This window comes from Pleurodeles waltl, chromosome 6, assembly GCF_031143425.1.
Source record: "Pleurodeles waltl isolate 20211129_DDA chromosome 6, aPleWal1.hap1.20221129, whole genome shotgun sequence".
NCBI lineage: Eukaryota > Metazoa > Chordata > Amphibia > Caudata > Salamandridae > Pleurodeles > Pleurodeles waltl.
This window is the reverse complement of record NC_090445.1, coordinates 1302982030-1302998926: the sequence shown is the minus strand read 5'-3', so window position 1 is coordinate 1302998926 and position 16897 is coordinate 1302982030.

Below are 16897 nucleotides of genomic sequence, written 5' to 3'. Positions count from 1 at the left end.
GGGATTCGGAGACAACACTTCAATGGCTTCCGTTGTTGAAGTGTTATCAGCCAATCAGATGTAATCACGAAATCAGGAGGGGTCGTGAATCCTTCACTTCTTTATATATACAAATTTGTTTTCCACTTAATTTCTCAAAAACTACTAAACGTAAGTACACCAAAAAAAAAAAGCACTCTTTCAGGACCAGGACCCACCTTTCTGCCAAATTATGTGTAATTCCGTCCAGTAGTTTTGGCACAAATGCTGTTCAAACTCCCAGCAGAAAATGTGTTTTGGGAGCCCCCTTTTTATCAGCCCTTCCTGGTTGGATCACCCCTAAATTTTCATGATGGCAGCTGATGTGACTGGCAATTAAATCTTTTGGGGAAAGTTTTGTGAAGATTTCTAAAGCAGTGCCAAAGATATAGGCAAGTAAAACATGCTTTTTACATAGAAATTAGGTGCTAACTATAGCTACCTAGTGGCGACTATATTTATATGTGTATTTATATGTATATATATATATATTTATTTATGTATTCCAAACTAAAAAGTATCCCTGAATACGGAAGCTTATAGTGTGACCGTCTGTGCGTGAATCCAGAAATCCAAATTATACACTATTTCATCTTTACATATCAAAGGAAATCTCGGACACCTTCAGTAAATTGCAAAACTGTTTTTACTTGTTACAAGAGTCTTCCTCCTAATGCGTTTCAGCCGTAGCCTTGATCACGGGTGGGATAGCCATAAAATTTGCATATTAAATACTAAAAAACATAAAAAGAGGTCTATCACCCTAGTGTAAACATATCACATTGAAAAGCAGCCGCCATGATGAAATGTCAATCCTACCAAATTCATTATTACTTTACAGTCTATTCTTCAACAGTGAAAAACACATGTTAATGGATCTCAATATGAATATGGGCTTTAAAACAAATCCACACAAGGATTTTTTAAGCCCTCCCTGGTGTCGGCAAATGGATATGGCCCGCACCAGGGTTACATTTATGATATCCATTTGTTGTCATGTGTTCAAAAAGTAGTAAACTATTCAAATTGTTAGTACTCTCACATATTGAAACAAATTACTAAATACATTACATTATTTAAATATTTACACACAGAACTTCGTAGTTTAATTTCACATTATTTTTAATTACATTCTAATGAGGCTGTATATTGAAGGCAGCTGAATAAACCAATCTCCTTTAGTAGAAAATCAATGAAATATGCTGACCACAAGTCTAAGAGATGACATTTCCTTTACCTCCAAACCACCATCGGCATCGCAGGTGTCTGAGATTATGGGATAGATATAAGTATCAGAAATGTCAAGACTTGCAGCCAATCCCATCATAACTTTTTATAAAATTTGTGGAGGGAACGTAAACCACTAATATAACCTCACTTATGCATCCTTCAAACAACACATGTATCTCTTCCACAGTACATGTATTACATGTACCATAATCCCCGTTAATGGTCCTTGTAAGCTTTTATTTTTGCTTATTTATTAACATTGACAACCTCTGCTTTATTTGTATTGCTTTATGATTGCTTTCACCTTTCAATTGACACTTGTATAGTGCTTGGACACCCTTTTTTTGTCCCTGTACAATCAAGCTTGCAACTCTTGTGGGATCATGAAAACCTTTCACAGCAGGGTCACTTGGTAAATTTCCATGCAAAGCTCGCAAGAGTGTTGCAGTTTTGTACGAGGTCACATAGCAAGTGTCACCTATAGAAGCTTCTAAATGCCTCATGCAAGACTCTTGCAGGATCATGGAAGAATTTCAAAGTTATCCAATAGTAAAGCTCATACTGTTTAACCAGTACCTGTGTACCATACAAGCAGCAGTTGTTCACAACCTAACCTACTTGTCTAACTTTCAATAATCTATCAATAGCAGGTGTATTTTTGTATCCCTCCCATGTATTCACTTCATATATAACTTCATATTCCTCCTGAAGCTTACTTATTCTGCTGAGCACTCCTATTATGACTGATGTCTGTATACTACATCATGGTTCACCTCTCGATTTTGGGACACAGCTTCGTCCACTGGGCAAGAGAATATGTCATTAACTGTGGTATTGACCAAGGGATTGGATTTTCTAACTTGGACATTACTCAGATTGGCCACAGAGATATGAAGAAGCATCAATTGCTACCAATGCTTGAGAGCACCTAGACCTCATGATGGTACACTGTGGTGGCAATGATCTACACAAAATCACAGGGGCTGTTCTTGAAATCCAAATGATGGATATCTTTCACAATTGATATCTCTCTTTCTTTACACAGCCTTTGTATAGGCTAATACATGTCAAAGATAACAAGCATTTGCAATGCAACGGGTCTCGCGTTTGCTCGTGTTAGAGCTGATAGCGTTGTAAACTCCTAACCCGACTTTTCACTGGTAATGAAACATATCAGCAAAAGTGCATTCATGTACGTAATCCGAAAAAGTGCAATTAACTGTGTAACAGGGTCGATATTATGTAAAGCGCTCGACTTTCGCCGAGCGAGATCGCAATGGGAAAAAAAGAGAAAAGTAGTCCACGAGCCGGACAGAAAACAGCGAGCCTCGCATGTTTTCTGTACTTGGTTGATGCGCTCGAGGAGGGCTATCCACAGGAAAAGGCATGACATATGCATGCCTTCCACTAATGAAATCAAGCACATTCTAACAGGCAAGCCTAGAAGCCGATGACAGACAGTGAAGTGACGTGGACAGGGCTCCGGGCCCTTTTTAATTACTAAAGCGTCTTGCATAGCGAAACGCATGCGCAAGCGCATACGACGAAGGCTCGACCCTAAAAATGGCAATGGTCAACAGAGTTTTGTCTTAAGATTGAGAAGTCATGGAAGCATGTTAATAAACCAGCTTCTGTATTTCTTTGTGACCATTGCATGGGATCTATCATAACAATATAGGTTGATATATTCCAGGAGTCTATAGATGCGATGGAGTGCACGTGGAGTGCCTAAGGAAACATAATCTTTCTTAATAACATTAAGGAATGTATGTACTTCTATGTGTAGCTGAACAGTACAAACTATAAACACAAAGGGTGTTGTCAGTTCCATCCTACTCCTACATTATTTGCTTGTTTCATGTTATAAATCGTTTTTGGGGACACTGACACATGCTGGACTAAACAAGATTGGAAGCACCCAAATTCCTGAGTCCTCCTATATATTTGTCTGACTCTTGTAAGACTCAAACATCTAACCTAGTAGGGTGTGCCCATAGGGTGTGTGGAGGGACTGGCCTCTCTGCTGACAGCTTTCCCCTATGTGTGGGGTGTATATAGTAAATTAAAAGGAAGGACTATCCTCTCTACTAACAACTCTACTTAGGGTGATGAGCATGCATAGTAGTATGTGGGGAGGGACTAGCCTTTCCGCTAAGACCTCTCTCTTGGATGATGAGCGTATGCTGGCTATTTAATTTCCAAACCTCAAGAGACAGCCAATTAAAGGGCTTGCTCTTGCGGGACTCATGGGAGCCTCTCACACCTGTGGAAGTGAGAAGGCTCATCGGAAAAAACAGTCCTCTTGACTAATCACAGGGCTCCATTTTTTAATTTGCACTCTTGCGGCCTCTGAAGGACCCAACCATCTAGATGTACAAATATATTTGAAGCTTAATGTCTCAAAAACTACTGAATAGATTTATACCCAATCACAAAAAGCACAATCTGAGGATCCATATCCAGCTTCCTGCCATTCTCGGGATGATTTAATTCACCAGTTTTTGGAGTAGTGCTGGACGCCCATGGAGGCCCATCTTTTTTCAGGGGTTAGGTGCAGGGCCTGGCTGCAGGACATGTGCTTTTGGATCTTCTGATTTTTGATTCATCCCAACAGACACACAGTATTCTCTGTCCCCAGGAGGACTAAAGAATTAGTAGGAGCTGAAATACATCAAATAAGGATCCCAAAAGTATCACATATCCCCGTACAAGTACTGAAGAGGCCCAAAGAAAGAAATAGTAGATCCCGAAACATAGTCAAATGTAGAAGATCAAGGGGATTAGATTTGTGGAACCGCAGATGCTGCACAAGTCCCTAACTGCTGAACTTAGTGGAAAAAGTTAGCTGTTACCCATAAGTCTACTTGCCTAGTCAGTGTCAAAATGTGGCAGTGGCTTCTGACCAGACACACCATTTGCCAGTTGTTTCCTACTACAGACCCTCTTCCTGCACCAAGACCACCTACCTAACTCAACCATAAGGGCACCTCTTGACACAGTGAACCTAGACTTCACTAAGAACCTTCCTGGTTCAATGTTGGATGCTTCCAGCATGCTAAGCACCTACATTGCCTGATCAGGTATAGGCCTACCCTTTTCCTGGGACACAAAACTCTGCTTCCAGCATACTATGTTTGGCAAAGGTGTAATGCCTCAGCATCAAGACTTTTGAGCCTAGCAGGGCTGAAACCTGTCCCTTGGGTCACTGGAGGGGTTTTCCGATGGAGAAAACCATCCCGGGACACTTGGCCTGGTTTCTATCTGGGACACCAAAGCCCAGCTCTGTGACCCCATCAATAAAGCTAAAGTCACTCATCACCACACTTGGCAGTGTCAGGAGGCCTAAGGTCTCCCTTAAGGTAAACATGCAGCAAACTCCTGTCAGGTAGCTCTACACAGAAACCATTCTGAGTACATAGATCCCTTTGACCCTGGCTAAGACAGATTCCATGCCCCTGACCATGGGTGCCTTCAAACCCCTGTGGGCCATAGGAAGGCTCAGCTTTCCCACAGGAGATCCAGTTATGCCTTTATCTTGAAAACTTCACCCACAGAAATAATTGGAAGACTTTTCACCACAGGGCAAAACCCACACACTGCAGATGCTTGCACTGCATGATTGCAGTTTTTAAAACCCTGGGTGCCCTGCCATACTGTGTCCATTGGCATTTCGTCACCTCCAACTACAATGCTGTTTATTTAGATACTGCAGTGCAATTTCAAACTGTCTGTGGCCGCAAAACCACAGCAAAACATCCACATACCCGCTAGTTGAGAGCAGTGAAGCTGGATATCCTGTAGGGACTCTAAGGACCCCAAGTGAAATTTGACGGGTCATCATATAGGCACACACTGTTGCCATCCACCTTACTCAAAGGAGGTTGCTCTACTAGCTGAGCCATTGCTTGGATGTCTGAGATTGCTTAGGATAATTGTCCCCCAATGTCTGCTAAGGCAGAGTCCTCTACAACCTGTCCTTCTGATAGCTCAGATCACTAATCTCTAACAGGAGTGTCTAGAGCAAACCCAGACTTGTGCTCAGGTGTAACAACCTCAGCTATCACCCGCACAATCCTTAAGTGTCAGTTGGGTGAAGTCAACTTGTTACATGTAGTCCCTGCAGCTCCCCACATTTTTTTCTGGCCACTGTGACTCGTACCTGGTATTAGTCAGTCGGTTTCCCTTCCAATTCTTGCCTATAGGCCCCTTGTTGCCATCTAACTGAATTGCGCCTAGCAGTTCCTTATCAACTCTTTTACATGAAACAATCATTAGAAGCACACGCTTAAGATCTCACAAGATCTTTGCTTTTGCACATCATCGGTAGCCATATTGAGAGTGCAGTTATAAACACTGCACCCCAAGCATGAGGTCTTTCTTAGCTTCATTGATCCAGGACAACAAGAATCTTGAATCCTCATCTGAGGAACCCTGAAGAACTTCAAAGACACAAATTAAAAAGGCTTACCTGTGAGGAATGCTCAAACTTGGTTCTTCATCACAAGAATCTAAAAACGGAAAAGGACAGGCATCGGCATCAGCAGTATTACAAAGTATTGATGGACATAGTGGGGAAGTGGTGCTGCTGCACTGTGTTAAAACACCCAGCACTTGCACTCTTTTTGATAAACTTTGAGTTGTGGATTCATTGTGTAAATTAAAGGTGTTGAAGCTGCATCCAAGAGCAAACTTTAAGTCAGAGAGAGATGTACATTCTTCATCAAGGACTTCTACTAGAGTGTAAAGAACTCTTTGAGGACTGGATAAGGCAAGATACATTTTTAGCATAATAAACAAGAAGATAATTCTTAACACTTTGTATTTGAGAACTGGATAACAAAATATTTGAGAGTTTCAGTTAACTTGGGTTTGTGATTTAGTGCAAATTGTTTTGACAGCAAATTGAGTGGAAACCAAAAAACTAATGATCTCTTCTCATTAGCACGCAGATGCATTGTTCTCAGAGCAGGTCCCAAATCAACATTGTTTAAGTTAAGGTACTTTCAAGGAGCTGTCCAGACTGCAGAGTGGAGACAAATCCAAGAATCACACGTCAACTTTTTTTTCTCATCGCAACCCCCCCTTTGGGAAAAACTGCCTTGCCTTCGGGGACAACTGTCAGCTGCAGTTCCATAAGACAGTGTTGTTCTTAGAAGGAGTGGAGGGTATAGCATAGAACTTTCAAAATCACCTGGATTTCACATGAGTGGATTCTTCAACGTTAGGGTTCCCTCATTTGTAAGTAGTCTTGATCTGACTGCTTGATGGTACCACCACGGGCTCAGCCTACTGCTACACCTGCCTTTCTCAGAGACCTCCAATCCTTGTCCACAGGGTCTGATCCTACTTAGCCCACCTGAGAGCATACCTGGCTGGACATTGCTGCAGTGCCCACCTCAGGATCCATGTACTGTCTCTATGATGACTTCCTTCAATATACTCAGGCATTTGTCTACCTTACCGTGATATCTCAGGATATACTACTAGCTGATCCCAGAAATCAAGGGGTCCACTGCCCCCTTTTAGATCTCCTCAGAGTCTGTCACAAGTCACCTTTAAAAACTAGGGCTCTCGCTACTCATGCACTAAGTCCACTGGGGGTACCACTTCAACTACTTCCTCTGGAACTATCCCCACCATGAGCTACCCTTGGACAGCAATCCTCCCCAATAAATCACATATGGGGACCTTGGAAAATATGACTTTTTCTCACATCCCTCCACATGGGAGGTCCACTGCCATTGTGGAAGGGAACGCATGATTCGCACTACCTCTGGGTACTCCCCCACCGCACATTGCCAGTGGTTTTGTGGCAGCTTCGAATGGCTGGAAAATGTCTGCAAAAGGAAGGACTCAATGTGGGATTCCTCATGTAAAATCTGTCTTGCCTATGACAAATGCAAGAATTTCCTGGAGCCCCCAGTCATGTCCCAAATCCAAGAAACAAGGGCTACCCCTTCACCCCAAACTATGCTTGTGGTTCTTCTCCCAGTCCCTAAATCTATAGAGAAGCACTCCCTCATAAACACGTAGGCCTTCATTATGAGTTTGGCGGTCATGAGACTGCCAAAGTCCCGGTGGAGGTCTAACTGCTGTGGACCCGGCGGTAAAGACTGCTGCATTACGAGTCGTGCAGTTTGGCCGAAGCTGAACCACCACAATGCAGCTAGTCCCGCCAGTCCGGTCGGACCTCCGTGGCCGGCCGTGAGCTCCTCCAGGAAGGCCTAAGTCTGCCAGTGGTATTACGAGGAACCAAACTGCCAGGCTTTTCGTGGCCGTCCCCCCACCACGGAAACCCAGCGACAGGAATCCACATACCTGTCGCTGGCACACACACCCACATGTCAACACACATGCAGACACTCCCCCACCTGTCCACACACTTGCAAACACCCCCACCCAACTGCACATATCCTTACAAATACCCCACCCGCTCTCACACTGACATACACACACCTCCACTTGCACTCACACACAGGCGCCCCCTGCAATCATTCACACCCCTACACCTGCTGCATTCTTACACACACACCCACTCCCTTTATGCATGCATACATTCACACACTCCACCTCCTCATATGCATACATGCACACACTCCCCCCTCATCTGCACACTTGCACACATCCCCCCTCATCTGCACACTTGTACACATTCCCCCCTCAGCCTCAAACTTGTACACCCCCCATCCGCACAAGTGTACACAACCTCTCCATCCGCACACAGACACCCCCACTCACTTGCAGATATGCACACATGCACCCCCACACACATGCATCCTAATACACACACCTACTCACTCGCACTCCGACACCCCCGTCCCCTCCGCATACATGCAGACACCCCCCCAACTGCACGCATACATCCAGACACCTCCACACGCTCACTCACAAACACACACTCAGACACCCCCATTTGCACACATACATGCACTCAGTCACCCCCATTCGCAAACATACATGCACTCAGACAGATACACCCACCCCTCTGCATACAAACACACACGCACTCGCACCCCAACACACGCCCTCCGTTCGGCTTCCATTCGGACACACACACCCTCCACACACATATAGATGCATACACAAACTCACCCTTACCACAACACATACACTCACACACCACCCACATGCACACAACACCCCCCTCCTATTTTGGACGGTCCACCTACCTGTCTCAGCGAGGCAGTTATCCGGGAGGGGATGGGTATCAGCGTTTCCCACCGCCATTTAGGAAACCGCCACGCCTTGTGAAAAGACTGCCGAAGTCGTAACAAGGGCATATGTTTTGAAACCCTTTAATGGAAAAAAACTGAGAACGCCTACGCCACTACCACGTCTTTTGAAAATGCAAACTGGTCTTATTAAACACTGTTAATGCATAAAAATACAATGTCTTCACATGCAAAATATGTGAGAGTCTTTCAATTATCACATATTAAGTTTACACAACCAAACCTTTGAACCCCTCTCAGGACCTTGCAGAATTATATTTGTACTTTAAGGGATAGGTAATCTGTGAGAAAACTGCACTTATCAAATGTTAACCGCAAATCCTGGAGCTGGATAATAGTGATGAAAGCGCTGACAACAATGAAGGAAAACAGGTTTATTAAATGTGAAGGATGTGAGTTCTTCACAAGTAGCATGTCTGCCATTGTCTTATGTCTCAGAACCAAGTATCCCCTTGTAGCAATTGAGTAGAAAAGCAGAGCAGTCGAAGGCCTACTCAGGGGAAGTGGTGCAGGCTAGCAATCCAATTTGGCTGACACGCAACAACTAAACTCAATAAATTATTGTCTAGGCAGTGCTTTTGCTTTTAAAAAGGAAAAGTATTTTTACTGCACTCACACACTACTAAATGCTACACAATAGATTACAAAATATACACTAAGGTAGATGAAAGTACCATTGGCGATCAATAAAGTTCTCCTTTGATTAAGAAACAGTTAGTGCGGTCTTCAATGAGACAACTGATTGGAAATATAATGATGAAAATAATTTCTAAATTTTGGAAATCTCCAGCTTAATTGTGTGCTTCCCTCTTCTATCTATTTATTTATTGGTGGTCTGTGAATACTAGAAGAATGTAGGCAAGGGATAGCTTTATGCAGAAAGAAGCTTTTAAACTATGTTCTCTCCTTTTTCCACTTACAGACAGTGGTACAGAGTGAGTTCTTCAAATCAGGCCCCTTTTTCTCTTACCTTCACATTAGTAATAAGAATCCTGTTACTCTTCTAGATTTGTTTAGGACAGTCAGGATTTACTTGGATACACTGGAGTAGAAGGCATTACGATGGAATTAAGTTTGTGCCATTGCATGAAACACGTCAGTCTGGAATATATAAAGAAGATGTATGCTTAGTTATCTAATTCGAAAAACGATCACAGGGCAGTGAGCTCCAGGGTATGATTACCTCACTATGCTTACCTACAGTCTGTTTAGCTGTTTCAATGAGGGATCATAAGTGGTTGAAGAATAAAGGGTAGCAAAGTGGAGGAGTGGGTGTAAATAGGATGTGTTGGGGCCCTTTAAAGATAACTTCTACTTTGAGCCCTCCAATCTTAGCCATATGTTGATCATATGTTCTCTGTAGTTCGGTGTTAGTTATAAATTTAAAGTGCATGCATTTCTATTGGTATATGAGATTACATTAAAGAGAAGCATGCTAATATGAAATAAAAAAGGGACAAGGTCCATCCGTATGGACAAAGCAGGTCCTTCTGCTGATTTTGAAGAATAAAAGATTTGAAATTGACACATTGGTCAGTAGGGGATCCCTAGTCTATCGATAATTTTATTGTAAATCAGTGGACTAGTTACTGGTAAATAGCTTTATCCCATTCTCATCACAAATACTAGATTTTATGTCTTACCACTTTTTCAGTAAGAGGGCCTTTTGTTATCGTCTCTACGATCTACATTGTTTTTGGGCTAGTTTGAGGTTCAAGGCCATGTACACCAAAGCCAACCGAGTTGGAATACACAGGAAAAATACTTATCTGGATTATTTTGTTCATCATAATATGCCAAAAAGCCTCAAAGACTCACATGAACAATTCTCATAACCTTCCATTCTATCAATAATGAAAGCTAGCCCCTGCCTAAATCTACTTTCCTCTCACTCCCCTTGGCATTTCCCTCCTCCCCTGCAATTTCCAGGAACATTTAATCATTCGACTAATTCGTTTTCTTACTATCACTTTTTCAATGATGAATCGAAATAACAGTTTTTCACAATAATGCAGAGTTGAGCCATTTGAACTGCACAGTAACAGGTATTGTTAAATTGCTTGGATAGAATTTTAGGTGCACATTTACAATGTCCTTGCACCACCGTTAGGTCACACTTTGTGATGCAATGGCATTACACATCACCACAACATCGGCCCGTTGTATGACACCAAGTTGCAGTCGCAAAAGGTGAAAATTCCTCTTTCTGACCACAAAATAGGCGAGTACGATGTACTATTCCTATTTACTAGTTACTGACTCACAAAATAGGAATTGTGACTCACTATTAGGAAGACGCCTCCCGAGGGCTTTCGAATTGTGAGTTGCAGTGGTATGTATGATTCTTTTGTGACCGTGAATACAGTCACAAACCAATCTTAGTTAACACTAATTTCAAATTGGCTTTAAGCCATTCGCAAATGGGAAAGGGGTCCCCAGGGGACCCCTTACCCTTTCTGAATGATAGCAAAAATATATTTTCAGAGCCTGCCTACTCAGAAAAAATTTAAAGAAATTCTTTAAGGATAACGGGCTGTATTTAAGAAAAAACTGCTTTATTGAAAAGCTGTCACATACATGGTGGTCTGTTGGGCCCAGTAGGCCTCCATCCCTGTGAGTGTGGCCATCCCCAAATAGGTCGCAAAATGTGACCTACCTCATGAATATCAATGAGGCAGGTCCCTTGAGACCCATTTGAGAATCGGAAACAGTGTGGTTCACATTGTTGTACATTTTTTTTGTTACTCGCAAATTGTGATTCCAAAATGGATGGCAAATTGCAAGTTTCAAAACAAAAGGACGTACATCTGGCCCCATATCTATGAGGCCATGCTAAGCCACTTAGCATGGCTTTGAATGCTCTAACAGATAGAAAGTAAACAAATGCAGCACACATCGCTGTGTTGCATTACTCTGCACTAGAAAGGCATTCCATGGACGTTGCAGTAGGTGTTCCCACCTAACACCCATGGATTTTGACACATCCCAGATTTACAAGAACTAGTAAACCTGAAGTTGTGCCAGAACCTTACACCTCCCAGGGGAGGCGCAACAAGGAGAAATATATTTTTTTCTCCTTGTTTTCCCTCTTTCTATGTGTGCTGTATTCTGCAGAACACATAGAAAGAGGGAAATGCATTCCAGGATTTATTTTGTGCAGGAAGGAACTGTATGCTATAGGTACAGCACATTCCTGCCCTTTCACTTTGATGCAGGGCAGCATAGCTAGGTGACTGGCTGTGCTGCCCTGCACCAAATCTCCATTAATATACCCCTAATGTCCAGATTTAAGAAAACTGATGCATCGCTGTGGCAATGCAGCATTTCATCAGAAAAAGTTGAGCTGTGGTGCAACACTTTCATGTGACATGATGTGCCATATTTACGGTAAAGCACACCATGTCATAATGTCCCAGGCTACATCAAAGATTTTGAGGTATTGCTGTAAAGGATGATACACATTGTTGTAACTCGTTTGCTCCAAAAGTTACGCAAAGCTCATTTGCAGAATGTAAAGAAATATTTAAGCGCCGCAAATCAAATTTGTGTGACATTGGACTGCTTCATGTGCCTGAAAAGGCCAAAAGACTGCACATTTCCAAAAAAAGCGTTCCTCCAAACAAAAAATGCAAGAAAAGAAGGGAGCAGCAAACATAAGCAGTATGGGCAAAACCCCTGACACCAGCCAAGGTGTCCTGGCAAAAATCCATGGGAAGAGAAAAAGGAAGAGCAATTTCAGAGAGGAAGAGATGCAAATATTAATAGCTGAGGTGACAAAAAGTGAACACCTACTCTTTGTTACCTCACAATTGCCATTCAGGAAGAAGGAAGACATTTGACATTCCATCAATTTGCCAAGTGACAAGTTATCCAGTCCAGTCCAGCTCAGGCAAGTTTCTTATTTCCATGCTTGATGTACTGCCACAGTCCAGGTTGTCTTTTGAGTATTGCAACTTGTGGTCTAATGTTTTATATGAGTGACCATGACTGCAAGACCCACAATACAAAGCAAAACTCCTGGAATTGAGCAGGACATCATGTAGGGACATGAGAAAGCTGCCCAACCTGACTGTTACAATACAGGCCACATGCACCATGAGACAAATGTGTTTGCCATGGGGCTACACATCTAAAAGTGAGTATGAACTAATAGAGTGGAATAGTGTTGCCAGATTATCAACTTTTCACCCGAGAGGTGATCCCGGGGTTCAGTATATGGAGTATCTCCAATTAGGATCATGTAAACAGCCATATGTCCAGTCACTAGCATGAAAGCACAATGCACATAGCTGTCCTGATGTCTGAGTCAGATCTCACAGGTGTTGTCTGTCATATTAGAGCCAACACTACCTCCTGTCTTGTACAAATGGTTAGTGGGGGGTAATCCAAGAGGACACCAGAGGTCCATGATTGTCTGTAGGAAGCATTGATGGTGTGAGACCTAGGTACGTCCTTGTTAGTGTAGTGACTTGTAACTGTGGCAGCGCACATTGAACTGGCAGTGGGTCTGAATGCACCTCAGACAAAGCCTGTCGCTCACCATCTTCAGGAAGAACCTCAAGACATGGCTTTTTTGATGAGGCCCCTCCCCCCCAGCGCCTTGAGTCCTTCACGGGTGAATAGCCGAGTTTTATAAATATTGATTGATTGAAGGGGGAGCCATTGGATCTCAAGGAGGAGAGGGGGGCTGTATGTGTGGCAAGGTACCTTGAGTGAAAGTTGTGCAGTGCTTCTTTTTGATTGTGTTCCACATGTATAATAGCTGGGAAGAGATGCCATTGAAGAGGACATTAAGGCTCTGCATTTGACATGTAATGTGGGCCTGGCAGAAGGTATTGCTGGTGTCAGGAGGCAGGTATAAGCAACAAGCATGACTATTCTACATATGTCAAAGCAGGAGGATGTTAAACAGGGATGTGTAAAGTGACAGGATGGGTCAGTTGTCCAGGATGATGGGCCAGTTTTGGGGATGGTTGGAGGGCGTTTTGTCTGGGCCTGATTGTGTTGGCAACTGGAGGAGATAAAGGTTACAGATTTTCCTCACTACTCCATTGTGAGGTTTGGCATGAGCACTAGTTCTGACATACAGGATAGGCATGTTGGCCACATGTATTTTGTACCTACTGAAGTTTGTGTTGGTTGGTCTTGGCATCATTCATTTGTAGGAACACATGTTCAACAAATTGACCTGTAACATAAGAGTCATGTAAATTATGTATGCTTGTCTTTTAGCATACTATAAACAACATCTATAATAAATCATGGAGAAAAAATAAATATCATATCATAAATTGCAGATGGACAATCAACACCCCCTGAATAGCAGCCTGTCCTGGATAACCCACCTGTTGGTCATGAGCTCCTGCCCCCCTGGAAGATGACACCTTCCAGCAACTCCTGGGTTATATAGAATTCCTTCTCCAAACCTGGGCAAGGGGTGACAGCATTGCCGGGTCTCCAGATGAAACACCACCCACAGAAATTCCCCATCTGTCAGTCCATACACAGCTGTTGACTACAATGACCCCTAAGTTGTCTTCCACTGGCAATCGATAGAAGTCCAGCAGCAAATGGTTGATGGGTTGTTACGATGTATAAAATAGCGGACACCCTGGAAGGAGTCCGTAGGTGCCTCAGTCTAAGTAAGGATATAACTGAGCCTATTAAAGCCACCTACACTTTCCTTTGTAGTATGGGTCAGCCCCAGGCTGACATTGCTGGTGTCATGAGGCAAAGGGAACAACATCAGCCCTCTACTTTAGACACCACTGAAGTAGCCATGGAGCTGGGGCCATCCATAACATTATGGAACCCAGGGAGCACAAGTTCCATAACAACAATAGGTTTCACTCATCCAGAAAAGATGAGCTCTGGGAAAATGAAAACCTCAAAAAGCACATTTGATAGCCTCAATGGTTACACTTTAGAGACCCTAAACATTTGTTATTATGCTGGTACTGATAATGTGTGGGTACTCATGGCCACGCTCTTTCAAATTTAGCATCATACCTATGCTGCACAAGGATGTATAAGGTAAGTCAAACAGCTTGAATGTCAGTATGCATGAAATGCAACTCCAAACTAATAGAGGTCCAATATAGTAATGGTTCATGTTGTTGAAATGTCCACTGGGATTAATGTGTCCTTCTGTCCCTGAGAGGCCTCACATGTATTGTGGGTGAGTGTAATCACACATGATATCAACTGTACAATATACACACATAGTACTGATTTGGAGCCAGATCACAGACTCTGGGATAAAGCTACACATCCCCAGGCTAAGAGGAAATTGGAGACTCATGTTTTAAAACATTGCAAGTAGTTGCACAAAGTCACATGCATATAGTGGCACATTTAGCAAGTACACAATGCAAGGATTACTGATGTTCTCTAAACAGGTGGGAGCCATACACATGAGTTTTAACCAGCTAACAATAAGTATGCATATACTAAATTGTGCAAGGGTGTGTGTGTCAGTGGAATGTACCAGTGCGTGCCCCAGCACAGCTTGTATCCTGTAATGTGTTTGATTTCTGCCAAATATTTGTTTATGATGTAATGTGTTTCAGAGGAGCACATGCAGAGTTTGTGCCACATGATGAGCAATGTGCCCAAAGCCACATGACTATAGATGTGCCACTATCCAATACAATGTAGAGATGTTAAGTTACTGTGGGCCTGCTTAAATACACCTTACAATATCAAATATTTTAGTCAGTTCTCATCAGTAAAGAATCCGTGGGCAGGTTCTGTTCTGTTTCACATCTAATTGGTGGTAGCTGAGTGTTACTTCCCAGAACACATCACACTATAACATGTCACAAAGATCACAAAAAGATATCAAAATGGTACTGAATGTAGTTATAACATTTATTGGCGACATTGGGGTCCTGAAAGGTGTCAACCACTCCCCTGGTGAAAGTATGATGTCTACCTAGGAGACATGAATAAGGACATAGCATTGTAAAAAGTGTTTTTCCAAATGTTCACAACAAACAACTATGCTATCGAAATATATCAGAAGAACATAATAGCTCACACACACGTCTAAATATTCCCAGATTATTCAGTGCATCTAGTCAGCTTTCAGGCCTGACCTGGGTGGAAGTAGAAGTTTAGATGTGCCTGAAGCATGACTCAACAATATTATATTTGTAGTAATGCTGGGCAGCATAAAGTCAGACATTCCAGTGTAGCATGAAACATGGGTGACATGTTTAACCCTAGGAGTTCCTTCATTTCATTTAACTTTATTTTGGTAAGCAAAAACATACAATAAAAATACAGTCCAAACATAATACATTTTTTTTTTTTTACGAGTAAAAGAACACTAAAAATATAAGCATGATAAATATTTATAAACGATAATAGGGAGTTAAAATCCAAGAAATGATCGAAATATACGTCTCCTAAATTTGAATAATACCACACAGCAAGGATCCTATTCCCTATGCCCATAAGTGTTCAATAATACAATAGGAGAGTGTTTTTATCCAAAAAATTAAATACTAAAATCAGACATCAAAAAGTCAATAAATATACATACATAGATCTAAAAGTTAGTTACCCAGTCTTGTTCTTTAAAATAGCTAATCTAAGGCGCCAGATTGATTCGAGAAATTTTGGCACTGGTAAAACTACCTGGGCAGATGGATCAGATTTTAAAATTCTCTCAACATGAAGATAGGAACTGGCGCCTATAGATTTGCAGAGTGGGATGATCCAAAAAGCTCTTTGTTTGTGATATGCATGACAGTAAAAAAGAACGTGTGAAATAGACTCTTTACGTTGACAGCCCATCGGACAAAGCTTGGGTCTATTAGTAGGACAATGCCATTTGTACGTTGGAGAACACAGAGGAAGGGACCCTATTCTGAATCTGACAAAAAGAGCTCGCGCAAATGGAGATAATGCTATATCCATAAAAGGCTTGAATTCGTAATGGCATTTAATTGATGAGTAATTGTCAGACATAGACAGTGGGGCAATCTTAGTAAATTGCACGATCTCAGCGTTATGCCAAAAAGCATCCTTCAGTAACTGCACAGCATTTTTGGGAATAGAAAGTGGGTCCAACCAATAGGACCCAAAACCTAGATGGGTTAAGGACTCTTTGACATAGGCACACCATTTCGTTTTACTATTAGTGTTACTGCCCACCAGTTTGAGAAGTCCACAGCGAAATGGAAAAAGGGCGTCTGTTGTCCAAAGCCGGATCCAATATAATAGAGGCCTTAAAGCGGCAATCTGCGAGATAGAAAAAAGATTTAAATCCATACGGATAGGCAGAGATGGAGTGCTGGAAGGAACTTTTAATAATGATTTCAAAAATTGATTTTCCGCCCTTGCCAGATCCACCAGGTTGCAATGGCCCCAAAGTTCGGTACCGTATAGGGCCCCCCCCCGGGCTTGAGATT